Below are 27,701 nucleotides of genomic sequence, written 5' to 3' on the forward strand. Positions count from 1 at the left end.
TGGGTCCTCAGCTATGGCCAGCGGTAGCTAACAGAGGATCCAGGAGACAGAAGAGGACAGAGTAGGAGCAATCAGGCTGAAGGGGGCTGGAGGAAGCCCCAGGTGTGTATTGTTTTTTTTTTTATTCATCTCAAGTACACTTTAAGGAATAAAATGGGTTATTTTTTTTACATCCTTAAAGGGATACTTAAGCCTTCAATTAAAAAAAAAATCAGTTTTACTCACCTGGGGCTTCTACAGTGGGATGCGAAAGTTTGGGCAACCTTGTTACCGTATTTTTCGGACCATAAGACGCTCCGGACCATAAGACGCACCTATATTTAGAGAACAAAAACGGGGGAAAAAAAAATACTAAATATGGTGCATCCATGGTACAGGGGCATCTTGTGGATCTTCTCCCCTCCCCAATTATGTCCTCCTCGTACCTCCTTTGTCCTTGTGCCCCCTTTGTATATTTAGTGTCACCCTCGTGTCATCCTGTGTCCCTTGTGTTCTCGTTTGTCCCCGTGTCCCTGTCCTCCTGTATCATGTCCCCGTGTTCTGTCCTGTTCCCCTGTACTCCTCTATCTTGTCCTCTGTGTCCTGCTGCTGTCCCTCTATTCCATGCCCATTTTTGTCCTCCTCTCTCTTGCCCCTTCCCTCATTCCTCCTCTATCTTGCCCCCCTGTGTCCTGTTACTGTGCTGTGCCGTTCCTCTGTCCTCTATTATGTGTCTGTTTCCTCGTATCCTCCTCTATCTTGTCCCATGTCCTGCTGATTTTCAATCCCTCTGTCCTCCTATCTTGTCCCCCGTGTCCCCGCAGCCCGTCCCTCTCTGACTCTGAATGTTGTGCAATGGGCTTACCGCTACAGGCTACAGATGATCAGCGGTAAGCCTCCGGGAAAAAGCCGCGGCAGAAGTCCGTGCAGCTGTTGAAATTTCCATCCTCTTCACTCGTGCTGGCAGTCCAAGTTCGTGGCTTACCGCTGCAGGCTACAGATCACAGCGGTAAGCCTTCAGGGAAAAGCCGCGTGGGTGTCCGTGCACGCTGCCTAATGTTTATCTAGCGTCACTTCCGCTTACATCACCAAGGCGGAAGTGACGCTAGATAAACATTAGGCAGCGTGCACGGACACCCACGCGGCTTTTCAATGAAGGCTTACCGCTGATCATCTGTAGCCTGCAGCGGTAAGCCACGATTTTGGACTGCCAGCACGAGTGAAGGGGATGGAAATTTCAACAGCTGCACGGACTTCCGCCACGGCTTTTTCCCAGAGGCTTTACCGCTGTGATCTGTGGCCTGCAGCGGTAAGTCACGAACTTGGACTGCCAGCACGAGTGAAGGGGATGGAAATTTCAACAGCTGCACGGACTTCCGCCGCGGCTTTTTCCCGGAGGATTACCGCTGATCATCTGTAGCCTGTAGCGGTAAGCCCATTGCACAACAGAGGGACGGGCTGCGGGGACAAGATAGGAGGACAGAGGGATGGAAAAGCAGCAGGGACAGAATAGAGAAGAAGGACAAGGGAGGCGGAATGCCTGGGACGCATTACCACGGGGATTCCCCGTGGATTGACACCTGGTGACGGCTAGCATTTGGACCATAAGACGCAGGCACTTTTTCCCCCTATGTTTGGGGAAGAAAAAGTGCGTCTTATGGTCCGAAAAATACGGTAATCATCATGATTTTCCTGTATAAATCATTGGTTGTTATGATAAAAAATGTAAGTTAAATACAACATATAAGAGACACACACAGTGATATTTGAGAAGTGAAATAAAGTTTATTGGATTTACAGAAAGTGCGCAATAATTGTTTAAAGAAAATTAGGTAGGTGCATAAATTTGGGCACCACAAAAAAGGGGTGGGGGTGGGTCGCAATTTCAGTGTTTGGCATGGGTGCTATATTACCCAGATACGCCCCTGATCACTGCATAGGCTAAACATCACTGGGAGGGCAGGGTTACATAGTTACAGTCATCAGCATAACTTATAAAGGTGTGTACATGAGCAAATGTCTGGCATGTTGCTGTGTGTGGTGAAACCCCTCCTACAGTGTGATGTAATGTCATGCCATGGCCCAGACAGTCTGCTGTCTGTGAACCTTGTTGCATTGTGGGAAATTACAGCTTTTTCCAACTGCCAAGCAAGCAGGACCTCTCTCTGTACATAGAACTATCAGTAATGAACATTCAGTACAGATCACCTGGCAGAACTAAAGATGTCACCAGTGATACATTTCAGAATGTAAATCAGTGTTACAATAGGCAAACACTGAGTGCCGTAAATAATCTATAAATTAAAATATTAAAAAATAAACAATTTTATTCATTATGCTATTTTCACTACTGTTACACTCTAAAGGAAAGTACAGTTTCACTTACCTGGGGCTTCTGCCAGCCCCCTTAAGCCACCCTGTGCCCGCGGCGTTACCAAACGATCCTCCGGTCCCCCTCCGCTGCTCCATTTAGCTGTCTTTAGTTGCCACCCACTGCACCTGTGTGGCCCTGGCCGCACGCCTCCTTATTTGTGTACCCATCGCCGGGAGTGCCCTGCGCAGGCGCAGTACGAGAAAATCTCTACTGCGCCTGTGCAGGACGGGAGCGCAAACAACCGCGCACGGCCAGGGCCGCACAGACACAGTGGACTGAAGACAGTGAAACGGAGCGGCGGCGGGGGACCAGAGGATCGTTTGGTAACGCCACGGGCACAGGGTGGCTTCAGGTAAGTGGAAATGGTTACTTCTTTTGATACACTTTAAAGAGAATCTGTATTGTTAAAATCGCACAAAAGTAAACATACCAGTGCGTTAGGGGACATCTCCTATTACCCTCTGTCACAATTTCGCCGCTCCTCGCCGCATTAAAAGTGGTTAAAAACAGTTTTAAAAAGTTTGTTTGTAAACAAACAAAATGGCCACCAAAACAGGAAGTAGGTTGATGTACAGTATGTCTGCACATAGAAAATACATCCATACACAAGCAGGCTGTATACAGCCTTCCTTCTGAATCTCAAGAGATCATTTGTGTGTTTCTTTCCCCCTTCAGCTCTCATCCACTGATGTGTCAGGCTGTTTCTTCCTGCAGAGTACAGACAGCTTTGCCCTTGTCTGTAATTCTTCTGTATGTGAAAGCCCAGCCAGCTCAGAGGAGAATTTATCCAGCTTGTAAAAGATAAGAGAGAAGAGAGAAGCTGCCCTAATCTAAATAATACACAGGCAGTGTGCAGAGAGGGGCCTGAAGGGGGGAGATGCATCACAGAACCACAACACTGAAGAACTTGGCAGCCTTCCAGACACAGGCCTGACAAGTCTGACAAGAGAGAGATAAGTTGATTTATTACAGAGATGGTGATAGTACAAAGTGCTGCAGTAAGCCAGAGCACATTAGAATAGCTTTTGGAACATGTAGGATGATAAAAAACAGGATGCAATTTTTGTTACGGAGTCTCTTTAAGTTGGCTGAGGCGGCCAATAACGACCGTCTGAGCCGAAAATCAGGCGCGTGTACAGCAGCTGGCGACCCCCGACAAATGAGCAATCTGCCGGGCGGATCTACTCACCCCCAGCAACGCTGATACCATTGTTTGTGCCGCTCCCCTGCCCACTGCATGACACACATGAGTGCAGCCCGAGCCAGCAATGTCGTCCAAAGGGATCAGATCCTCATCACCAACAGGCAACATCCATCAAAGGTGTATACGCACCTTTAGGCAGATCACTGATGGGCAGATTCTACTGACAGGAAGTTTTCCCAAATGTTGTAGTGATGGGGACCATTCTGGGGGCACAGAGATTCCAGTGATAGGAATAGGAATACAGTACCAGTCATATTTTTACATTAGCATGGCAGCCCAGGACTGCTAATGCAGTTCATATATCTTGGTTGGGGAAGGAACAAAAGCTACACTTCAGGGGTATAGGGAAAACAACACTCACAAAACCTGTTTATAATATATCACTAAACAATTGTTACCTCAGAATAAGCACTAATAAAACGTAACTTTTAATAATTTACATTTGATAAAATAAATAAATGGCTATATAGGTAGCTGTCAAGTGCTTATAAAACTCTGTTATAATGAGCTAGGGATCTATAGTAAGCATTACTGGAGGAAAATATATATCTCTCCACCCCTTAGTTCATTACTGTATTAACAAATTACACATACCCCCCACCACAACAATAACCCAACATGTTTCTCTTCCTAGCGGAAGCTTTTTCAAGGGGACAAAGTGAAGTATGACAGTGCATAGGTGCAAGAGTGCAAATTATTGTTGTGGTGGGGGGTATGTGTAATTTTTTTAATACAGTAATGAACTAAGGGGTTGAGAGATATATATTTTCTTCCAGTAATGCTTACTATAGATCCCTAGCTCATTATAACAGAGTTCTATGAGTACTTGACAGCTACCTATATAGCCATTGATTTATTTTATCAAATGTAAATTATTAAAAGTTACGTTTTATTAGTGCTTATTCTGAGGTAACAATTGTTTAGTGACTTTAGGATGGGGGAAAGGTTTCTGGGTGCCCTGCTAAGGAGCTAGTACTGCTGTATTACTCCTACCCCCTGGTGGTAGCCCTGATGCATAGCATGTAATCAGCAGCGGGTCGGGTATCCTCGGGTACCCGCGGGTAACCCGAAATGCAGGTCGGGTGCGGGTAGCGACTTGCGGGTGTGAGTAGGGTTGCGGGTAGCGGTCTGCGGGTGCGGGTCGCGGGTAGTGAAAGCAAGCTAAAAACCTTCTTTAGCTTTGGTTTGTGTATAAAAATAGGTTTTATTAACTTTACAGCTCCCCAATGTTACTTTAAAGGTGCACTTTAGAGGAAAATGTAAAAAAGCGGGTCACGGGTAGCGGGTCGGGTAGCGGGCCTGCGGGTCGCGGGTCGGGTGCGGGTAGCGGTTCTGCGGGTGCGGGTCGGGTTGCGGGTATCAAATTCACCAGAAAGCGGGTCGCGGGTCAGGTTCGGGTAGCGGGTTCGAGGGTCGGGTGCAGGTATGAAAAAGTGGACCCGCGCAGGCCTCTAGACACAGCAGCACAGTGAGCCAGTGGCAGTTCAGCACCAGTGATCTGGACAGCAGCCGGAGGAGGAAAGAGCAGTGAATACCAGAGTACAGTAGCTGAGGCAAAGCTTTGCATCTCAATGCAGAAACTCTCAACAGGACAGACAGTAGTAATTCAGCACCAGTGACACTGGCTTCAGAGCAAGAAGAGGAATGCTAGATAGGAACATAACTACTGTTCACTGACAGCACAGTAGTCAGAGGGGCAGAGCACTGGATGAGGAGGAGAGCAGTGCTGGGTGCAGTGAGAGGGACAGAGCACTGGATGAGGAGGAGAGCAGTGCTGGGTGCAGTGAGAGGGACAGAGCACTGGATGAGGAGGAGAGCAGTGCTGGGTGCAGTGAGAGGGACAGAGCACTGGATGAGGAGGAGAGCAGTGCTGGATGCAGTGAGAGTGACAGAGCTATGAATGAGGAGAGCAGTGTTGGGGGCAGTAAGAGGGGCAGAGCACCGGAGGAGAACAATGCTGGGTGCACTGAAAGGAGCAGAGCACTGTGATGCATCACAGCATTGCAACCCTCCTACATGGCATGTGCATCACTGCACAACTCTCCCACTGCATGTGCATCACTGCACCCCTCGCACACTGCATGTGCATCACTGCACCTCTCGCACACTGCATGTGCATCACTGCACCCCTCCCACACTGCATGCACATGTACAGGCAGTGTGGCTGGGGTGCAGTGAGGCACATGCAGTGTAGGAGAGGAATAGTACAGCGAGAAGGGGCTGGGGAGGGTGCAGTGAGGCACAGGCAGTAGAAGGGTTGCAGTGAAGCATAGGCAGTGGGAGGATTGTGCAGTGAGGCTCAGGTAGCGTGGAAGGGTTATGCAGTGATATACAGGCAGTGTGGGTAAGGTGCAGCGAGGCACACGCAGTGTGGGAAGGGTGCAGGAGGGTTGTGCAGTGAAGCACAGGCAGTGGGAGGATTGTGCTGTGAGGCACATGTAGTGGGAGGGTTGTGCAGTGAGGCACAGTTAGTGGGAGGGTTGTATAGTGAGGCACAGGCAATGAGAGGGGTGCAGTAAGGCACAGGCAGTGTAGTAGGGGTTCAGTGATGTACAGGCAGTGTAGGAGGGGTATAGTACTGTAAGAAACTATATGTTTCACAAAACACCTTTATTCCGGCACCAGCAACTCATTAGTAAGAACTGCAAACACGACTCTCATCACAGCAAACAGTATAGGAGATAGACCTTCTTAAGGGGCCCATACACTCAGACGATTTTCTGGCTGACCGATCGATCCCGATCGATCGATTGATTGATCGTTTGCAAATCGGTTGGCCAATCGACCGATCGATGGCCGATTTCGATCGATTTCGATGGATTTCCATCGAACTGGCAGGGTGGAAAATTTAGGTCAATCTGATGAGATTGCTTATCAGTTTGCATTGGCCTTAATGGAAATCTGATGGCAAAAAAATGCCATCAGATCGAATTTCAATAGATTTCAAACTGAAATCTATTGGAATTCTATCCTGGTAAAAAATGTTCTAAAAACGCATCAGATAGATCATCAGATGCATTTCTTATCTATCTGCTGCCAATCTGACCAGTGTATGGGCACCTTTAAGCGTCTTCAGAGTTGAGGAGTTTATTCAGTAAACAGATATACAGATACAGTTCGTTACATCTTTAGCCAAGCAGATTACTCCGTAGTAAGTCTTTGCGTTACAGCTCTTGGCTCCAGTCCTGGCAGCCAGGTTCCTCTTATGTCTATACTACGTTACATCTAACCACCTCGCCCTGAGGCTTATCTAATATATACAACCATACAGTTATAGAATATGACACAACATCATTGCATAGAAGTCAAGGGTTGGAGAAAGCCAGGAGAAAGAAGCAAAATGTGAGGAAACGCGGAAAAGCCGCCGCAAACGCTCAGAGTGAGGCGGCTGTTTCCGCGTCCAACATGGCGGCAAAACGCGAAGAAACCGCCGCATGCCGCATGGGCAGAGCGGTGGAGTCCGCGTTGGATGCAGCAGATTGCGCGCATGACTATGTTAATGACAGTGTGGTTGGACGTGGGGAGGCCGCCGCTTGCTTGGAGAGCAGCGCGGCGGCTCCCGCGCCCGAGTCAGCAGATACATTGCAAAACATGTCTGGTGTGGCTGGGACTGATAGTCCACACAGGTTCAGAAGGACGCGCGCGCGCGCTGAGAGGCAGAGCTTATATGACAGCCAGAGGAGAGTCAGCTGACCAAGCTGGTCAGCTGACATTTTCACCAGTTCTCATTGGTCCAGCACTTAGGGGTGGCGCTGGAGAGCGCTATAGTATATATACTGGGTGCTGGCCATTCTCTGGTTGTCTGCCGTTGCGATCACTACGTGGTAGCACTCAGACCTTGTCTGTATCTGTGTTCTAGCATAGTTTCCAAAGGTGTTGATGATCAAGGAACTCACACCTTAGCATTAGGAATATTGAACTGTATTATTTGTTATGACCTTCTGCCTGCCTGACTATTCCTCTGAACTCTGATTCTGTACCTTGCTATTTCTGATATCCTGTTGCCAAACTCTGCTCGTTCCTGGACTCCGTATTTGCCTCCTGACTCTGTACCTTGCTATTCTGCTACTCCGTTGCCAAACCCTGCCTGTTTATTGGATTCCGTATCTGTCCCCTGAATCTGTACCTTATCTGTCTGTGTGTTAACGACCTGGCCTGCCCGACCTCGAGAACTGACCTTACTGTTAGAGGCAGTTCCCAGACCTGTTAGTGACACCCTCTCTCTGGTGTCACTCACGCTCTGTCCTTCCTACTCTCAGCCTAGCTCCTCCCCGGGGAGAGTCTAGGCCATCAGAAGGAACATACTTCTGTGCTGTACGCAAAGTATCTGTTGCATCTAAACACTCACTTGTTATCAGGTGTCCAGAGGTTAGTAGATATATCTGATTATCTGTGATACTGCAGATCACCAATAATCGGGTATATTCTGTATTCTCGGTGATACTGCAGTTCACCGATAATCAGACCCTCTCTGTGTTACACCGATCGTTACACAAAAGTGTCTCTCCTCAGCTTGTGACCCCCTTTTAATACCGGTCACCGAAGAGTTAAATGTGACATCATCTGAGCCCTCCCTCCAAACCTACAATTGCTCAGACCCCTTGTGATGTCATGATACACACCTACTTAATTAATATTCCGCTCGGTCTTTAACCTACATACAAAGAATGTTATGTTTGGTAAATATGGCCTATTAGGGCTGATCAGAACAGCTGAATGATTTCATTGAAATTTCGTGTACCGCATGCGAAAACCGAATTTCGGGTTCCGAATTTTCGTGTTCTGAGTGCATTTCTATTGAAGTCAATAGTGCCAATTTCTGCGGTTAATTGTAAAGCCCCCTTACATGCTATTATCACCAAATTTGGCATGTATTTTAATCAGATGAGTAGGAACATGGTAAAAAAATTTTGTGAAAAGACCTTATAGTTTTTGAGCAAATAGATTTCAAAGTTTCATAGGAAAAATGGTTTTTAAACTGTGTAAAATGACACTGCTGCAGTACAGGTTACTGCATTCCGAGTTCTGTATACATATTGTATACATTTCATGAAAACAGACAGCGTGGAGTCCCCCCTTCCAAGCCTCCTTAACTCCTTGTCTCCCATGCAGGCTGGGAATCGGGATAGCCAGAATGCGGAGTCCCGGCCGCGTGGGGCTTCGCACCCTGAGCTATACCAGCCTGCATGGTCCATGGCATGGGGGGGGGGCTCTGGAGGAGAGGGGCGGTCAACCTCCCCCTCTCCACCAGAGCCCTTGTCCAATCCATGGACAAGGGGCTCTTCCCCCCCTCCGGTGCCCCAGGAGGAGGATGGAGCCGCCGACGTCCGGGGGGGGGGGGTTCATGGTGCCATCCGGGGTTCCCCTTTAACAAGCGGACCCCGGAAGCCGCCCCGTCCCCAGGAGAAATGAGTATAGGGGTACACGGTACCCCTTACCCATTTCAGCAGAGTTAAAAAAAGAAATAAAAACATGACAACGAAAAAAGTCCTTTATTGTTCTAAATTAACCAGGGATACTTACCTTGTGAAAATCCCACGCCAGTATCCTTAGAAGTGGTCCCACGCCAGTATCCTCTTAGGACATCTCTGTAACGATTGTGGAATTCTCTCCGTGATCAGCGCACAAGACGTGCGCTGACACTGCGGAAATCCTCCACAAGCGTGTAATTTGCGGGAACCCAGCAAAAGGTGCAATGCACCTGTAGAGGGAAATTCCTGTCGACAGATGGAGCTGTGGAGTGCAGAGGAACAGCTCCTCTGCCCTGCCACACACGCCTGACAGGAATTGCACGAAGGGAAGAAACGCAGCGCAAGAAAGCCCTGAAAGAGAGAGATCAAAGCGACAGAGGGTATGTGTGTCCACCAAACTAGTCGCCACCCTGCGACGATGAACACACAACCATGAAGACAAAGTGAGAAGGCAATCGCCAGAGATGACGATTGCTAACAGCGATACAAGACCGAATAAGCACAGATGAGGAATGTATGTAAGTCCACCAATCTAGCCGCCAACCTGCGACGGTGGACACACAACAGAAGAAACCAAGTGAGAACGCAATCGCAAGAGAAGCGATTGCGGAAGAGAATGAGCACAGGGACAGATTGTATGTGTGTGCACCAAACTAGTCGCCAACCTGCGACGGTGCATACACAACAGCAGATATGAAGTAGGAACGCAATCGCGAGAGAGGTGATTGCCAGAGGTGACACAAGGCTACAGCAAGGCAGAGCACGAGAGTAGCAATGGCACAGCAAATCATACAATGAGGATATAAGGAAAATAACAAACGCTAGCTAAACGCGAACACCGCACTCATTCGCAACAGTGCACACGTTTATGCGTGGTCTCCGCGTGTTAAGCACAACAGAGACAAGCACGCCTAACTAACCACTGACAGACAAACATGAAACAGAGGACGCGAGCGCTTGCTTAACGGTTACCTCACCGAGCCTCCAGCAAGCGTTCGTAGCAGACAAGACAGATACACGAAAACAGGAATAAGCGAGAGATAGGATCCACAGCACTAGCGCAAGAGGCTAGTGCGATCCAGGAAGACAGAGCAGAAGGATCCACAGCACTAGCTCAAGAGGCTAGTGCGATCCAAGTACAGCAAGAGAGATGGAGATCAGACGGATCCACAGCACTAGCGCAAGGCGAGTGCGATCCTGGCAAGACAGAACAGATGAGATAGCTGGTAGCAACCGCTGCTCCAGCTATACTCCAAGAACAAAGATCAGAATGACTTCCTGTCGACCACCGCAGGGACAGGACAATCGCAACAGACAAACAAAACAGATATGCAATCCTAACTGCACTAGGGAATCTGTCTAGTGCAGTTCCAGGAATTACTCTAGGCTAATCTTCAAACAAAGAGCAAGGCTGACACTCCAGGCGAGTGTTACACAGAAACTAACTCTTATGACCAGCCAAGGACTCTGGGAAACATAGCTCTTTATACTGCCAGTCATCAAAGGAGGCAGGTAAGGGATTTGCATAACGAGTGTATGCAAATTCCTCAGCAGCAGAACAGACCAGAAACTTGTAATGGAAAAACAGGTCTCTCTTGCAGAGACCTGCAGCCCACAGACTAGAGGAATGGTCAAACAGCTGTCTGCCAGTGCATCCAGCTGAGCGGATCATTACAATCTCACCACCCTCCCACACCGACGAACTCCCGCAACTGAATGCTCACAGTCAGCCTCTGCATCTGTATAGCAGAGGCTATGAACACGAAAATGTTGCCTTTGAAACAAGAAATTTCGGCAAACAGTGATGCGATCAAAATGGCCACTGGGAAATCCCGGAACGCTGGAGGCCACACTAGAGTGGCGAAACCAGCCATTTTTCACATAGATGGTGGGTCCAAGTGACCAGAGCAGGAGGTGCCCTGGTCCCCTGGACCCACCTATTTATGTGAAATAACGCTCAATCTGACACTCTGAGGTGGCCTGCGGGGAACGGGAATTCCCCAGCAAACAATTTTCGTGTTTCTAGCTTATGCAATACAGATTGCAGAGGCTGTCTATAACCATTCAGCCCCGGGAGTTGGGCGGGTGCCTGGGACCACTCCTGAGGATACTGGCGTGGGATTATTGCAAGGTAAGTATCCCTGGTTAATCCATGTACCCCTATACTCATTTCTCCTGGGGAGGGGTGGCTTCCGGAGTCTGCTTGTTAAAGGGGACCCCCGGATGGCACCATGAACCCCCCAGGACGTCGGCGGCCCCTACCTCCTCCTGGGGCACCGGAGGTGGGGAAGTGCCCCTTATCCATGGATTGGACAAGGGCTCTGGGGGAGAGGGGGAGGTTGGCCGCCCCTCTCCTCCAGAGCCCCCCCATACCATGGACCATGTGGGCTGGTATAGCTCAGGGTGCGAAGCCCCACGTGGCCGGGACTCTGCATTCTGGCTATCCCAGCCTGCATGGGGGACAAGGGGTTAAGGAGGCTTGGGAGGGGGGGACCCCACGCTGTCTGTTTTCATGAAATGTATACAATATGTATACAGAACTCGGAATGCAGTAACCTGTACTGCAGCAGTGTCATTTTACACAGTTTTAAAACCATTTTTCCTATGAAACTTTAAAATCGTTTATTTCAAAAACTATAAGGTCTTTTCACAATTTTTTTTTTACCATGTTCCTACTCATCTGCTTAATATACATGCCAAAATTTGGTGATTATAGCATGTAAGGGGGCTTCACAATTAACCACGGAATTTAGCACTATTGACTTCAATGTAAACGCGAATTCGGTCCTCGGAATTGCCTAATTTTCGAGTTTCGAGTGCTTACTCGGAACTGCCAAATTCCGATGGCAAACTCGAAATTCGGAATCCGAGAGCTCAGCCCTAATCGCTTCGGCCATAGGAAGTGAGTGTCATTTCCTGCTTTGCCGGCTGCCAGATAGGAGTTACAGCGTACTAACGCAGTAATCCCCGAAGAATGCTGCCGGCAGTGCGGCAGCCAGGCTTCCACCAACATCCAGAGTGAAACTGGCCTGACTTTGCCAGAGACTAATACTGCACTTTGGAAGCCCGATCGATTTACGTTCAGACTGGCATCAATCTGACGTGCTCAAAAAGGCTCGGTAAGATGTGTGGCAGTAGCGGCTTCTTGACTCCCTGTGTGTAATGCGTACCCACAAAACGCACAAAATGAAAGTCAATGGGAACGCAATGGTATGCGTTTTTAATGCGTTTTTTCCTCAAAATATTTTTTTTTTTTTGCTGTATTTTGGTTTCCTGCTGTCTTCCAAGTGATTTGCATGAATGGAAATCTAAAAATGCATGGAAAACGCATACAAAACGCATATGCGTTTTGTATATGTAAACGCATTAAAACACATGGAAAACGCATTGCAAACGCACCACAAATGCACAAACACCGCACACAAAATTAACTTACAACATGACATAAAACGCAGCGTTTCACGCTATGTCCTATGTGAACCCAGCCTTACATTTGCTGTCAGTGCAGATTAAGGATTAATGCATTAGGGTCTGTACAAACAGACTGCGTTGTGCTGTGTTCTTGTAACATCATGCATTTTTTTTCAATTGCAAAGCCTTTTTAAAAATAATGAAAATTGTGATGAATTGTACACAGTAGTATGATGCCATTTTAGAAACTTGCAATCGCAGTGACTGCATTAGAAAATCGCATACAAAAAAGGCAAGGAGATTGCATTTTTTCGAGGTCAAATCCCAGGAGACCTTGCAACTTCCTGTCGAAGGACTTTAAAGAGACTCGGAGACGAACAATACTAAAACTCTGATATTTACCCGGGGCTTTCTCCCGCCCCATAAACACGTCTAAGTCCCACGCTGTCCTTCCGCAGTCTGCCGTTCAGCTGCGGTGAGCCCCTGTAACAGGCTCAGTTACATCAGCCGCTCTGCTGGACGCGTAATACAAAAGTACCTTCTCCATCATTATTTCATTCATATATAGATTATATACACCATGAGCTTGATTCACAAAAGAGTGCTAACTGTTAGCACGGCTGTTTTCGCGCGAACGTTCGCGTCTGCGCGCGATCGCGAATTTTCGTGTGCAATTTAACGTTTTCACGCGCAAACGTGAATTTTCCCGTGAAATTGCTATTGTTTTCACATGCGAACGTAAGTTTGCACGCGAAAACGATAACAATTACGCTGCGCGCGAAAACACTTAATTGCGCGTGAAAATTCGCGATCGCACGCACACGTGAAAATTTGCGCGAAAACGGCCGTGCTAACGGTTAGCACTCTTTTGTGAATCAAGCCCTCGGTATTTGTCCAGATCCTGACAAGCAATGCAACATGTGAAAACAAACATGATGTATTGATATAGATCCACAGAAGGGTAGCATCAGGAGGAGGCGGGGTTATGCAAATTAGTCACAGGTGCATGGCTCTGGCCAGTTTTGCCTGTTAAGGGCCATCGTTTCTCATTTTCATTAGATTTAGGCTACATATTCAGGATCAAGACTTCTTTAATGAATCTGTGTAGCCTGGGGGTTGTAAAACTACGTGTGGGTTGTAAAACTAAATATCTCGCCGTAAGGTGAAAACTGCAGAAATATGGGGGTATAAATAGCAAGTGACTCATCATAAAAAGTAGATATGTGGGTGTGAGGGGAGAGGTGGGTCACTGGTATCAGGGCTGTCTCCCGTTCCAATGGGTCCCTAAAAAAAAAAAAAAAAAAAAAGGGACTACATCCACATACACTTTTGTTATACTGACGCAGTGCGGCTTTATGTGACGGAAGTGAGTCACGTTAACCACGCAAGTTTTATGCATTGCGCGGAAGCGTATTTTTTCAATATGCTTCAGCGCAGGTGATCGCTTCTAGGGCTGATCGGAACAACTGAATTCCGATTTGGTCAAAATTTCGTGTACCGCAAGCGAAACCGAATTTCGTGTTCCGAATTTTCGAGTCAATAGTGCCAATTTCTGTGGTTAATTGTAAAGCCCCTGTACATGCTATCATCACCAAATTTGACATGCATATTAAGCAGATGAGTAGGAACATGGTAAAAAAAAAAATTTGTGAAAAGACCTTATAGTTTTTGAGCACGTGCAGTGTGGGAGGGGTGTAGTGCAGCGCGGAGCAGCTGGGCGGGGTGCAGTGGGGCACGTGCAGTGTGGTAAGGGGTTCAGTGGTGTAGCAATATGGGGTGCAGAGGTAGTATCGGGGCCCTTGGGCCAGAGGGGCCCCAAGGGACCCTCCCTCAAGCACAATATTACCTCTCTATTGGTCATGAGCTGTAATATTAATCACTTCTATAGATGCTTAAAGGAAGTGAGGATTCGCTACTAATTAAAGTTATATGCACTCTGTACATGTATATTCTGCGCCTCGGGTTCTGGCTCAGCACAAGCGGCAGTGCACAGGGGCCCGGAAATTGCCAGAAGTGTCTCCTCAGCTGGACTCTGGGAAAATGGCGGTGGCGCCGCTGTATTACGCCGACCGGACCTGGAAGTAGCCGCACAGGATTGTGGGAGATACGTAGTGTTGAGGCTGTGTTGGGAATATGGCGACCACCTCAGTGTCTGGCGGCGGCCCCGGGCCCTCTGGAGCCTCCAACCCTGCGGGGGTCTCCGGGTTGACCGCCGCCATCACCGGCACCATGAACAAGAAGAAGAAGCCTTTCCTGGGCATGCCGGCTCCGCTGGGCTACGTGCCGGGCCTGGGCAGAGGGTGAGGAGGCTATGCTGAGGGGACACGGGGGCTGCACAGGGGAGGCATGGGAGTGCTGTGCTGAGGGCATAATATGGAGCTATGCTGAGGGTATGGAGGGGGCTGCACATGGGGGGCTATGCTGAGGGCGCAACATGGAGCTATGCTGGGGTTATGGAGGGGGCTGCACAGGGGAGGTATGGGGGACATAATATGGAGCTATGCTGAGGTTATGGAGGGGGCTGCACAGGGGAGGCATGGGCCTATGCTGAGGGCATAACATGGGGCTATGCTGGGGTTATGGAGGGGGCTGCACAGGGGAGGCATGGGGGGCTATGCTGAGGGAATAACATGAAGCTATGCTGGGTGCATGGAGGGGGCTGCACAGGGGAGGCATGGGGGGCTATGCCGAGGGCATAACATGGAGCTATGCTGGGAGTATGGAGGGGGCTGCACAGGGGAGGCATGGGGGGCTATGCTGAGGGCATAACATGGAGCTATGCTGGGGTTATGGAGGGGGCTGCACAGGGGAGGTATGGGGGACATAATATGGAGCTATGCTGAGGTTATGGAGGGGGCTGCACAGGGGAGGCATGGGGGGGGCTATGCTGAGGGCATAACATGGAGCTATGCTGGGAGTATGGAGGGGGCTGCACAGGGGAGGCATGGGGGGCTATGCTGAGGGCATAACATGGAGCTATGCTGGGAGTATGGAGGGGGCTGCACAGGGGAGGCATGGGGGGCTATGCTGAGGGCATAACCTGAAGCTATGCTGGGTATATGGAGGGGGCTGCACAGGGGAGGCATGGGGGGCTATGCTGAGGGCAGCGAGGGGACGGTTCATTTGGATTTGGTTCTCTTTTAGTTGGGTGCTCCACCTGGCTAGTTTTGGAGAGCACCCGGCTGTCACCTCCTCCTATTCTGCACACAGAAGCACCAGCCCTGCATTCTCTCATCTCGCCCCACATCTCGCTACCATCTCATGACACCCGGCTGGAAAAAAAATTCTGGGGAGAACACTGCAGTTAGCACTGCGAAGGTGGTAGCAGGCAGGGAAACTCGTAGCTGTGTGTAAGGGGATAGTGACTATGTGTTTGTGTGGAGGAGGGGGATTGCAGCAAAGGTGCTGGTGATGGGGGTAGGGGGGAAGAGAGGAGGATAGCAGTGGGAAAAAATGCAGCAGGGGACAGGTGGCTGTGTGAAGGAGATAATAGTGAGGGGACAGTTGACACTATAGAGTGGTTAGCAGAGTTAGGGACAGGTGTCACTGTGGAGGGGAGAGCAGTGAGGGGACAGGTGTCATTGTTGAGGGGAGAGCAGTGAGGGGACTGGTGACACTGGAGGGGAGAGCAGTGAGGGAACTGGTGACACTGTGGAGGGGAGAGCAGTGAGGGGACAGGTGACACTGTGGAGGGGAGCAGTGAGGGGACAGGTGACACTGTGGAGGGGAGAGCAGTGAGGGGACAGGTGACACTGTGGAGGGGAGAGCAGTGAGGGGACAGGTGACACTGTGGAGGGGTTAGCAGTGAGGGGACAGATGGCACTGTGGAGGGGACAGCAGTGAGGGGACAGGTGACACTGTGGAGGGGACAGCAGTGAGGGGACAGGTGGCACTGTGGAAGGGAGAGCAGTGAGGGGACAGGTGACATTGTGGAGGGGATAGCAGTGAGGGGACAGGTGACACTGGAGGGGATAGCGAGGTGACATGTGACACTGTAGAGGAGATTGCAATGAGTGGACTGGTGACACTATGGAGGGAGTAGCAGTGAAGGGAACTGGTGACACTCTAGAGGGGAGAGCAGTGAGGGAACGAGTGACACTGGAGCAAATAGCAGTGAGGGGACAGGTGACACTTTGGAGGGGAGAGCAGTGAGGGGACAGGTGACACTGTGGAAGGGAAAGCAGTTAGGGGACTGGTGACGCTGTGGAGGGGAGAGCAGTGAGGGGACAGGTGACGCTGTGGAGGGGAAAGCAGTGAGGGGACAGGTGACGCTGTGGAGGGGAGAGCAGTGAGGGGACAGGTGACACTGTGGAGGGGAGAGCAGTGAGGGGACAGGTGACACTATGGAGGGGAGAGCAGTGAGGGGACAGGTGACACTGTGGAGGGGAGAGCAGTGAGGGGACAGGTGACACTGTGGAGGGGAGAGCAGTGAGGGGACAGGTGACACTGTGGAGCAAATTGCAGTGAGGGGGGGGGGGGGGGGAGAGGAGTGAGGGGACAGGTGACGCTGTGGAAGGGAGAGAAGTAAGGGGACTGGTGACGCTGTGGAGGGGAGAGCAGTGAGGGGATTGGTGAGATTGTAAAGGGGAGATCAGTGAGGGGACTGGTGACACTGTGGAGGGGAGAGCAGTGAGGGAACTGGTGACACTGTGGAGGGGAGAGCAGTGAGGGGACTGGTGACACTGGAGGGGAGAGCAGTGAGGGGACTGGTGTCACTGTGGAGGGGAGAGCAGTGAGGGGACAGGTGACACTGTGGAGGGGAGAGCAGTGAGGGGGACTGGTGACACTGGAGGGGAGAGCAGTGAGGGGACTGGTGACACTGGAGGGGAGAGCAGTGAGGGAACTGGTGACACTGTGGAGGGGAGAGCAGTGAGGGGACAGGTGACACTGTGGAGGGGAGCAGTGAGGGGACAGGTGACACTGTGGAGGGGAGAGCAGTGAGGGGACAGGTGACACTGTGGAGGGGAGAGCAGTGAGGGGACAGGTGACACTGTGGAGGGGAGAGCAGTGAGGGGACTGGTGACACTGGAGGGGAGAGCAGTGAGGGGACTGGTGTCACTGTGGAGGGGAGAGCAGTGAGGGGACAGGTGACACTGTGGAGGGGAGAGCAGTGAGGGGACAGGTGACACTGTGGAGGGGAGAGCAGTGAGGGGACTGGTGACACTGGAGGGGAGAGCAGTGAGGGGACTGGTGTCACTGTGGAGGGGAGAGCAGTGAGGGGACAGGTGACACTGTGGAGGGGAGAGCAGTGAGGGGACTGGTGACACTGGAGGGGAGAGCAGTGAGGGGACTGGTGACACTGGAGGGGAGAGCAGTGAGGGGACAGGTGACACTGTGGAAGGGAAAGCAGTTAGGGGACTGGTGACGCTGTGGAGGGGAGAGCAGTGAGGGGACAGGTGACGCTGTGGAGGGGAAAGCAGTGAGGGGACAGGTGACGCTGTGGAGGGGAGAGCAGTGAGGGGACAGATGACACTGTGGAGGGGAGAGCAGTGAGGGGACAGGTGACGCTGTGGAGGGGAGAGCAGTGAGGGGACAGCTGACACTGTGGAGCAAATTGCAGTGAGGGGGGGGGGGAGAGGAGTGAGGGGACAGGTGACGCTGTGGAAGGGAGAGAAGTAAGGGGACTGGTGACGCTGTGGAGGGGAGAGCAGTGAGGGGATTGGTGAGATTGTAAAGGGGAGATCAGTGAGGGGACTGGTGACACTGTGGAGGGGAGAGCAGTGAGGGAACTGGTGACACTGTGGAGGGGAGAGCAGTGAGGGGACAGGTGACACTGTGGAGGGGAGAGCAGTGAGGGGACAGGTGACACTGTGGAGGGGAGAGCAGTGAGGGGACAGGTGACACTGTGGAGGGGAGAGCAGTGAGGGGACAGGTGACACTGTGGAGGGGAGAGCAGTGAGGGAACAAGTGACACTGTGGAGGGGATACCAGTGAGGGGACGAGTGGCGGGATGTTGTCAGATCTGAGCTGTCCTGTTGCTGATCTTTATGGAAAACGCACAGTGCGAGTTGTCGGTCTTTTTGCTATGACTAAATTCTTGGAACTCTCGTTTATCTGCAGTGCCACTGGTTTCACCACCCGTTCTGATATTGGTCCAGCTCGAGATGCCAACGATCCCGTAGATGACCGCCATGCTCCGCCGGGCAAGAGGACGGTCGGGGATCAGATGAAGAAAAATCAAGCAGATGATGATGATGAAGATTTGAATGACACAAATTATGATGAGGTACTGATAGCTCCCCCTGCAGCTGTGGCCCGTGTTCTTGTCTGTGTATAAGTGGCCAGATGGTATATCTGTATGAAACGGTCATATTTCTGCAGAAATGAATGAAGCCATTACTTTTTTTCTCTCCCCCCAGTTTAACGGCTATGCGGGGAGTCTGTTCTCCAGCGGACCCTACGAGAAGGATGATGAAGAGGCAGACGCCATCTATGCTGCGCTGGACAAGAGGATGGATGAGAGGAGAAAAGAAAGAAGGTGATTGGCCAGTTTTTAACTGATGCAGAGTTGGGGAGGGGAATCATCAGGAGCAGATCAGTTATGTCATATACAGTATTATCGATTTGACCCATTGATCTGACTGGAAATTGCATCAAGCATAATGGGGAATATCAGACTTCACAACCAGCATCTCATTGACTATCCTAAAGCTTCATAACATTTCTGCATGGATTAATACACCATCCCTTGTGCGACAGTGCAGTGCTGACGCTGTGCAGGCGCATCATAAGCCTCCAGGCTAGTGGCATGTGTTTTGCTGTGGAGAGGTATCAGGAGAATGGGCGGCGCTCGTCGATGCAGATGTCATGCAGCCACTTAAAGGGAATGTCCAAGCAAAATAAAAAAATTAGTTTCACTTACCTGGGGCTTCTACCTGCCCCATGCAGCCATCCTGTGCCCTCGTAGTCACTCACTGCTGCTCCAGTCCCCCGCTGGCAGCTTGCTGACCTCAGAGGTCGGCGGGATGCATTGCGTATATTTTTACGCATTTCCGCTAGTGCAGGAACATTAACACATATATTTTTATGCATTACTGGTTCAATGCGTAAATTTGTACGCAGTGAACCAGTAATGCGTAAAAATGTATGTGTTAATGTTCCTGCACTATCGGGAATGCGTAAAAATGTACGCAATGCGTCCCGCTGACCTCCGAGGTCGGCAAGCTGCCAGTGGGGGACTGGAGCAGCAGTGAGTGACTACGAGGGCACAGGATGGCTGCATGGGGCAGGTAGAAGCACCAGGTAAGTGAAACTCATTTTTTTAATTTGCTTGAACCTTCCCTTTAACTCATGATTCTCAACTGAGACAGTCTTTATTGTCCGTTGTGTCCGAGTTCAAACTAACCTGTGTACCTAGCTTTAAAATAAACTTAAACTGGCTAGGGAGCAAAGCATTAGGTAACTAGATAGAGGGAAGCCTCTGGATAGCCCAGAGATGTCCCTTCTCCTTGACCCCACTGTTGCTGTGCGGACCCTATGAATATATGCGACAAGCTTGTTGGATATGTGGTGGCCGCGCTTGTGCGAGTATGGCTGCGCCTGTGCAAGGAAACCAAAGCCACTCATCCACAAGTGGCTGCTTACTACTGTGCACATGTGGCTGTACTCACACAGGCGCGCAGTATGGCCACGTTCATTCAGGAAGGAAAGTATGGCTGCAAATTATCTGTCCTGACCAGCAGTGGTGGTGATCAGAAGAACACCGGATACTTCTGGACTAGCCACAGTGTTCCCCTCTACCTAGGTAAGTATCTAACTTTTTGTTCAGTGGGCAGCACTTACCGTAGTTTGCTTTAATAAAGGTGCAATTATTTGATGACTGTGCTTGTTGCACTTTTGTGTTCACTGTAGACCACGTCTAGTATTCCAGTTGCCTTGATATTTGAGGTTATGCTTTATAAAGAGGCTTTGTCATCAGTTTGTTTTACTGATTCACAGAGAACAGAGGGAGAAGGAGGAAATTGAGAAATATCGTATGGAAAGACCCAAAATCCAACAGCAGTTCTCAGATTTAAAGGTAACAGACCACTTATTTTGTCTGCTTTTTTTTTTTTTTATAGTGTGTTTTTCTTTGACCCCCTTTGATGCAATATTTCTAAACTCTGTGTGCCTTTCCATTCTGTTCAGAGGAAACTGGCAGAAGTAACAGAGGAGGAGTGGCTAAGTATCCCTGAAGTTGGCGATGCCCGGAACAAGCGGCAACGGAACCCTCTCCATGAGAAACTGACCCCCGTTCCTGACAGCTTCTTTGCCAAACATTTACAGACTGGAGATAACCACACAAGCGTTGATCCACGACAGACTGTGAGTAATCCGTGCTGCTCCCAGGAACGTTCTGAAGGGGGTGGTGTCTGGCTTGTCTTTGAGGTCACTAGTTCAAACCTCTCTTTATGTTGGGCATGTCAGTCAGTGCAGTAGGTGGGATTAGGGGGTGGCTGGGTGTGTCCTAGAGTTCTGTTGCAGTCTTTCACTGTGGCGCGATCCTTTGTGCTGCCTTTTATCACAGTAAGTTGGAGATGGAGGTTTAAGTCGCAGTTATGTACTTTTAACATATGTGGGCGGGGTTTGTTCGTGCACTGGCCTGATCTGCGTGAGATACATGTGTGGCATCTCTGGACCGCTGGAACAGTGTGTGCGCTGCAACTTGCCCTACATGTGGGTTGATCAGCAGTGGGCTCTACAAGATACCCGCAATGGTTATGTGGCTTTGAGGCAGGAAGGGTTCCCAGTCCTAACTGGTGATAGAGGACTTCTGTATCCTCGGTGTGCTTGGACATCAGGAAGTGGGTGAGCACGTTTCATTAATACAAGGAGACAACTTTGTTTCAACATAACTCCTCCCTAATCATATAGCCAGCTGATCTTCTCTCCTCTTACCCTATGAAGATAATGGTACCGGTACCAGGGTGGGTGTAAAGTGAGTGCTAGCGCATATATGTATGAATGTGAGTGCTCCGCAGATCAGCCCTTGTCTTTTAACCACTTCAGGACAACTGAAGTGAGCGTTAAATGGAGGCTACCATTTTTATTTCCGTTTAAACAATACCAGTTACCGGAAGCCCTGCTGGTCTATTTAGATGCAGTAGTGTTTGAATAACACCAGAAACAAGCATGCAGCTAATCTTGTCAGATCTGACAATGTCAGAAACACCTGACCTGCGGCATGCTTGTTCAAGGGCAAGAGTATTAGAGGCAGAGGACGCCCAGGCAACTGGTATTATATCAAAGAAAATAAACATGGCAGCCTCCATATCCCTCTCGCTTCAGTTGTCCTTTAAATTACACACTTTGCATTCAATTTATTTAGATTGGGGATTAGTGCATCGTTTTGCATCTGATTTGTATTCAAACTGAAACACATGGATGCAGCTAGCCACAAGTAGACTTACATTTTCGTACAACAGGAGATATTGGCAGCGCTTCCAAATACAGGCTGCACCAGAGTTGACCAGCTGCATAGATGTGCAAAGGCCACACATGGGCAACTTACACAACTTGCATTCAAAACAACAACAACTAAATAACATTTGTAAAGCGCTTTTCTCCCATGGGACTCAAAGCGCATAAGCATGGCTCCGACCATTGTGGTACAGAGGAAGAATTTTATAAGTCTGGAAATGCCAGGCTAAACAGGTGGCTTTTCAGTCTGGATTTGAATAGCTCCAGGGATGGTGCTGTCTTTACTAGGTGTGACAGGGAGTTCCAAAGAGTAGGGGCAGCATGACAGAAGGCTCTATCTCCAGATTTTTTGAAGTGCACTCTGGGAGTGACCAAGTTTATAGAACTTGCTGATCTGAGGTTGTGAGAGGTGTGGTGCAGCTTCAGCAGGTCCTTCATGTATCCAGGGCCCAGATTGTGCAGGGATTTGAATGTCAGCAGTCCAATCTTGAAGAGTATTCTCCATTCTACTGGTAGCCAGTGCAGTGAGCGAAGGATCGGTGTAATGTGACAGTGGCGAGGCTGGTTTGTTAGCAATCTGGCAGTAGCATTCTGCACTAATTGCAGGAGACGCAGGTCCTTTTTAGGGAGGCCAGCATAAAGGGCATTGCAGTAGTCCAGCCGTGATGTGATGAAGGCGTGGACTAGGGTTGGAAGATCCTCTGGGGGAATCAGATGTTTAATCTTTGCAATGTTCTTCAGATGAAAGAAGGAAGATTTAACTACAGATGAAATTTGGTTTCTGAAACTCAATTCCCCATCGATTAGTACTCCAAGGCTGCGCACAAGGTTGGAGCTGTTTATGTCTGAATTCCCAATCCTGATTGGTGTTGCTTTAGGATAGAGCTGTTTTGATGGCGAGTGTTGGCTTTGGACAAACAGGACCTCAGTTTTGTCAGCATTCAGTTTCAACCAGTTATCATTCATCCGTGCCTGTAGCTCAGCTAAGCAAGAGTTTATTTTTGGGGTAGGGTCTCTTCCACCAGGTTTGAAGGACAGGTATAGCTGTGTGTCATTGGCGTAGCAGTGGTACGTCAGGCCATGACGTAGGATAAGTGTACTGAGTGGCAACATGTAGATTGCAAACAGCAGAGGGGATACGATTGATCCTTGTGGCACTCCGAATTGTAGAGGTGCGGGTTTGGACATTATAGGACCTAGGGATACTCTCTGTGTTCGGTCAGTCAGGAATGATCTGAACCACTGGAGGACTGATCCACTGATGCCACAGTACTCCTGCAGTCTGTTAAGCAGGATTTCATGGTCAACTGTATCAAAAGCCGCTGAGAGATCCAACAGGTTTAGGATGAAGCATTCCCCTCTGTCCCTTGCCATGAGCAGGTCGTTGCAGACTTGGATGAGGGCTGTTTCACAGCTGTGGTGTTTCTTAAAGCCAGATTGTAGAGGGTCCAGGATGTTGTTTACTGACAGCCTGGTTTCAAGTTGCCGATAGTCAGCCTTTTCAATAACTTAACCTAAGAAGGGGAGGTTGGAGACAGGTCTGTAGCTGCTCATAGCATCTGGATCCATGGAAGGTTTTTTAAGAAGGGGCTTGATGATTCCTTCTTTTAGAGAGGTAGGAAACCTCCCTGCTTGCAGAGAGCAATTTACTATTTTGTGAAATGCTGGACCAAGCAGGTCAGGGCATTTCAGCATATGTTTAGTTGGTCCAGGTCGCAGGTTGTCTGGCGGAGGCGACGGAGGATGTCTGAGATCTCTTCCTCACTAATACTTTTGAAGTCAGTCCAGGGTGTTAGGTTGTTTTTGCCACTATTTCCAGGAGTTGAATAAGTCTTAGGTGCAGTGGACTGAATGAGACACCGAATAGAGGATACTTTCAGCAAAGTAGCAAGCACATTTTTCGCATAGCTCCTTTGAGGGAGTTATAGTAGGTTTTAGACAGGATGGGTTACATAGTCTATCAACTGTGCGAAATAGTTGGGCTGGCCTGTTGGCGGCTTTTGCGATCTCCTGTGATAGGTAGGAGGATTTTTTTCTTGGTGATCGCATCTTGGTAGCTTTCCAGGTGAGAGACCAGGGTGTGTTTATCTTTTGAATTCTGAGTTTTTCGCCACTTCCTTTCTAGTCTGCGCGCTTCTTTCTTTAGGTCCTTTAATGAGCTGTCAAACCACCGTGCATGGTGAAGTGGTGTAGACCGTTTAATGCGAACTGGAGCAAGGGCGTCATAGGCCGATGACACTGCATGGTTGTACATCAGGACCATGGAGTCTGGGTATGATTGGTTAATGCGTCGAAGTTGAGGGTATTCTGAACGTGCTGAGGTGAGACATCTTTCAGAGAACTGTATTTTATGAGTTCTTTCCCTCTGTGTTTTATCGCTGGTGCTGTCAGAGAGAAGTGGATGGTGTGGTGGTCTGACCATACCACTGGGTTTATATCCATGTGTGATATTAAAAGTCCGGAATGAAATATAAGATCCAGGGTGTGCCCTTTCTTGTGGGTGGGGAGGTTGACAGCCTGAGAGAAATCCAGTTCATTCATTATAAGAAGTAGTTCACTTCCTAGGCGGGAGTCGTGATCATCCACCCATGCATTGAAGTCTCCCAGGATGATCCATCTGGGGTGTTCCACTGTTAGGCAGGATAAGAGTTCAGATATTTCCTTAAGAAAGGCTAGACCATTTTTTGGGGGGCGGTATATGAGCAATATGTTGATGTTTACTTCTGCTGACAGTTGGGCTGCAAGACATTCAAAGGTTTCAGTGGGGCCTATGGGCAGGGGCCCTATATTCAAAGAGGATCTGAAGCATATGGCAACCCCCCCACCCTTGCGGACTTGTCTCTCACAGTGCAAGACTGAATAATTGGTTGGCACGGTTGCTTCAAGAGTTGGGCCTGCATGTTTCCCAAGCCAGGTCTCTGTCAAAAAGGTCAAATCAGAGAGCTCTATTAGGTCATGTATAGTTGCAGTCTTATTATTTATCGATCTGGCATTGCAGAGTGTAGCTGTGATTGAGCTTTTCTGGGGACAACTATGATTTTTATACTTGGATCCACTCCCTCTCCTCCCCCTTCTGCTTTTCTTGAGTATCCCAAAGGATTTTAAGAGGAGAGCTAGTGAGGTGTTAATTTGTAATTGATTATTGGGAGGGCAGGCAGAGAAAAGATCCTTTGATGAGTATTTGTATGTTGATATAGAGACAATAGACTTGTTTAGATAGCTTTTACTTCTGGAGTCCTGCTGAGATCAAAGGGGATCTGTGCAAACTCCTTTCATTCCTACACAGATCATAGAATTATTTTAAGTAAAGTTCCTTGTTTTAGAGTTAGATGATAATGATAACATAAATGTGGAAAATAGTCACTTGGTGCATATGCCTTGGATAATGTATAAAGGATTACTCACAGGGTGGAGTGAGGGCAATCACAGGCAATCAAGTCTTCAGAGAGGTTGAAGGTCTTGTTTCAGGTCAGCTGTTAGAAGGCTTGGTGTGTTCAGCAGTGGTAAGCTTCATGGAGGATTTCAATCCAGTTTAAATCTCTGCCATCCAAAGTAATCCGATTGTTCTGGTTGGTTGTAGTTGTAGCCTTGGTCGTGGTGGGTGGAATTCCTCTGTATTTTGGGTCCAGTTTCAGCACAAATGGGTTTAAAGGTGCAGAAATCTGAGACAAGGTCTGGAGCAGCTTGAGAGAGAGCTGCAGCCCGGCTGGGCGCGCTCAGTAACAATAAAAAAAAAACCAGATGCAGCAAAGGAGGATGCTGGCTTCAAGGTCAGCCTATACACAGATTGTTCAATACTAGACTCTTCCACGACGATGACATACGCTCTCGGAAGAGACCTAACCACTGGCAGTTAACAGTTAAAACCTAGTGTAAACCTGGGGCTGCTAGCCTTAAATGGTCTACACATGTTCTAAAGAACAGGGAAAAGATTGGCTGCACTCAATCTGGCGGCAACTGAAGTGAAACCGAGAGGTGTACACCGCCCCCCAGGGCCTTAAAGGACATATGAAGCGAGAGGCATATGGAGGCTGCCATGTTAATTTCCTATTAACCTCCTTGCCGGTCTAAAAAATTCGGCAAGGAGGCAGCGTGGAACTTTTTTTTTATTTATTAATTTTTTTTTTAAAATCATGTAGCGAGCCCAGGGCTCGCTACATGATAGCCGCTGAGCGGCGGCATCCCCTGAACCCCTCCGATCGCCTTCGGCGATCAGAGTATGCAGGAAATCCCGTCGAGAACGGGATTTCCTGCAGGGCTTCCCCGGTCGCCATGGCGACGGGGCGGGATGACGTCATGGACGTCACAGGGAATCCCGGGCCACCCATCAGCGCTGCCTGGCCCTGATTGGCCAGGCTGCGCAAGGGGTCTGGAGGGGGAGGGGGGGGGGGGCGCGACGTTGCGGATATCGGCGGCGATCGGGTGTTACAAGCAGCTAGCAAAGTGCTAGCTGCTTGTGAAAAAAAAAATTATGCAAATCGGCCCAGCGGGGACTGAGAAATCCTCCTGCGCAGGTTACCCCGAGCTGAGGTCGGGATAACCGGCAAGGAGGTTAAGTAGCGGTAATACCAGTTGCCTGGCTGCCCTGCTGTTCCTCTGCCTCTAATACTTTCAGCCATAGACCGCGAACAAGCATACAGCAGACCAGGTGTTTCTGACATTGTCGGATCTGACACGATTAGCTGCATGCTTGTTTCTGGTGTGATCCAGAATCTACTGCAGCCAAAAAGGTCAGCAGGGCTGCCAGGCAACTGGTACTGCTTAAAAGGAAATAAATATTGCAGCACCCATATACCTCTCACTTCAGTTGTTTTTTAAGCAGCATCACTTTATTTTGCCTAGCATACTCTTGTTTTTGGTGGTGCTGTTCCAGTCTATAAGTTATAAAATGCATTAAAATTGTGGTTGAGATAGGCATGTATATTGTTGCTTTTTTGCTGTAGTACTTTAGCTTGTAACAAATACAAAATGGACAAGCACTGTCAGTCAACAGTAATATATGCAGAGTGTGCAGAAAGGATCTTTTAAATAGTAGAACGCAATATCAAAAGAAAACAGACCGGTCCTCAAAAGGATACTGCACCATTCAGGTTTATGAAAGTAATGAAATAAGTCATCTTTATTTATACAAACAGAATAAAAACACTTCATACAGTTGTATGGTGGGAAGCAGATAGTATAAATATAATCCAAAAACAGTGAGATTAGAATAAAAGTAGGTATGACCCGACTGAATACAAATCACATGAGATATTGTTCCAAAAAAGGTTTTACTTTATTAATCAAATTGTATCAAACATTCTTAAAAAATGACCAATAAAAATGTGCCCACCCCGCACCCCCTCCCACATCCTCCCAGGAGACCTCCAAACCCCCTACAACCTCCACTAAACTGCACAAACAGCAATCTAAAGCTTCAAATATGAACAGCCCATTGACACAGTAATGGTGGATGAACTAAGGGTTGCAGCACCAAATTCAAATGTGAACAGCCCATTAACACAATAAATGCTAGATAAACTGGGGGCTGCCAAATCCAATCAGCCAATTAAAGATTCTCAATGTAGTTACATTGTGTGCAGCAGGATAGATCGATAAGGCAATATGTTCCCAAACAGTTCATACAGAACAGTGTAGCCTGAGAGAGCAGCCAGCAAAGCAGCACTTTTAGGGCCCTTTTCCACCAGCGCGTTTGCGCTGGCTGAATCGCAAAACCGCAAACCGCTAGCGATTTTACAATCGCTACGGTTTGCTTTTTAACATAGGAATCGCGGTAGGTCATTTCCACTACCGCGATTCGCTTTTGTCGGGAACGCGAACGCGCGGCGGAGCGATAATTGCCGCGATTTTGCTATGCAGTGCA

General features: G+C 49.0%; 1 protein-coding gene and 1 pseudogene across 2 annotated transcripts in view; one reads left to right on the plus strand and one right to left on the minus strand.

The window, feature by feature from the left end:
* The window catches only part of LOC137541584 (sterile alpha motif domain-containing protein 10-like), a 597,983-nt gene that overhangs the window by 459,685 nt on the left and 110,597 nt on the right, over positions 1–27,701 (minus strand). The gene's annotated exons all lie outside the window — the stretch shown is intronic.
* The window catches only part of LOC137541626 (pre-mRNA-processing factor 6-like), a 47,511-nt pseudogene continuing 34,281 nt past the window's right edge, over positions 14,472–27,701 (plus strand).

Source organism: Hyperolius riggenbachi, chromosome 12, assembly GCF_040937935.1.
Source record: "Hyperolius riggenbachi isolate aHypRig1 chromosome 12, aHypRig1.pri, whole genome shotgun sequence".
NCBI classification, from domain to species: domain Eukaryota; kingdom Metazoa; phylum Chordata; class Amphibia; order Anura; family Hyperoliidae; genus Hyperolius; species Hyperolius riggenbachi.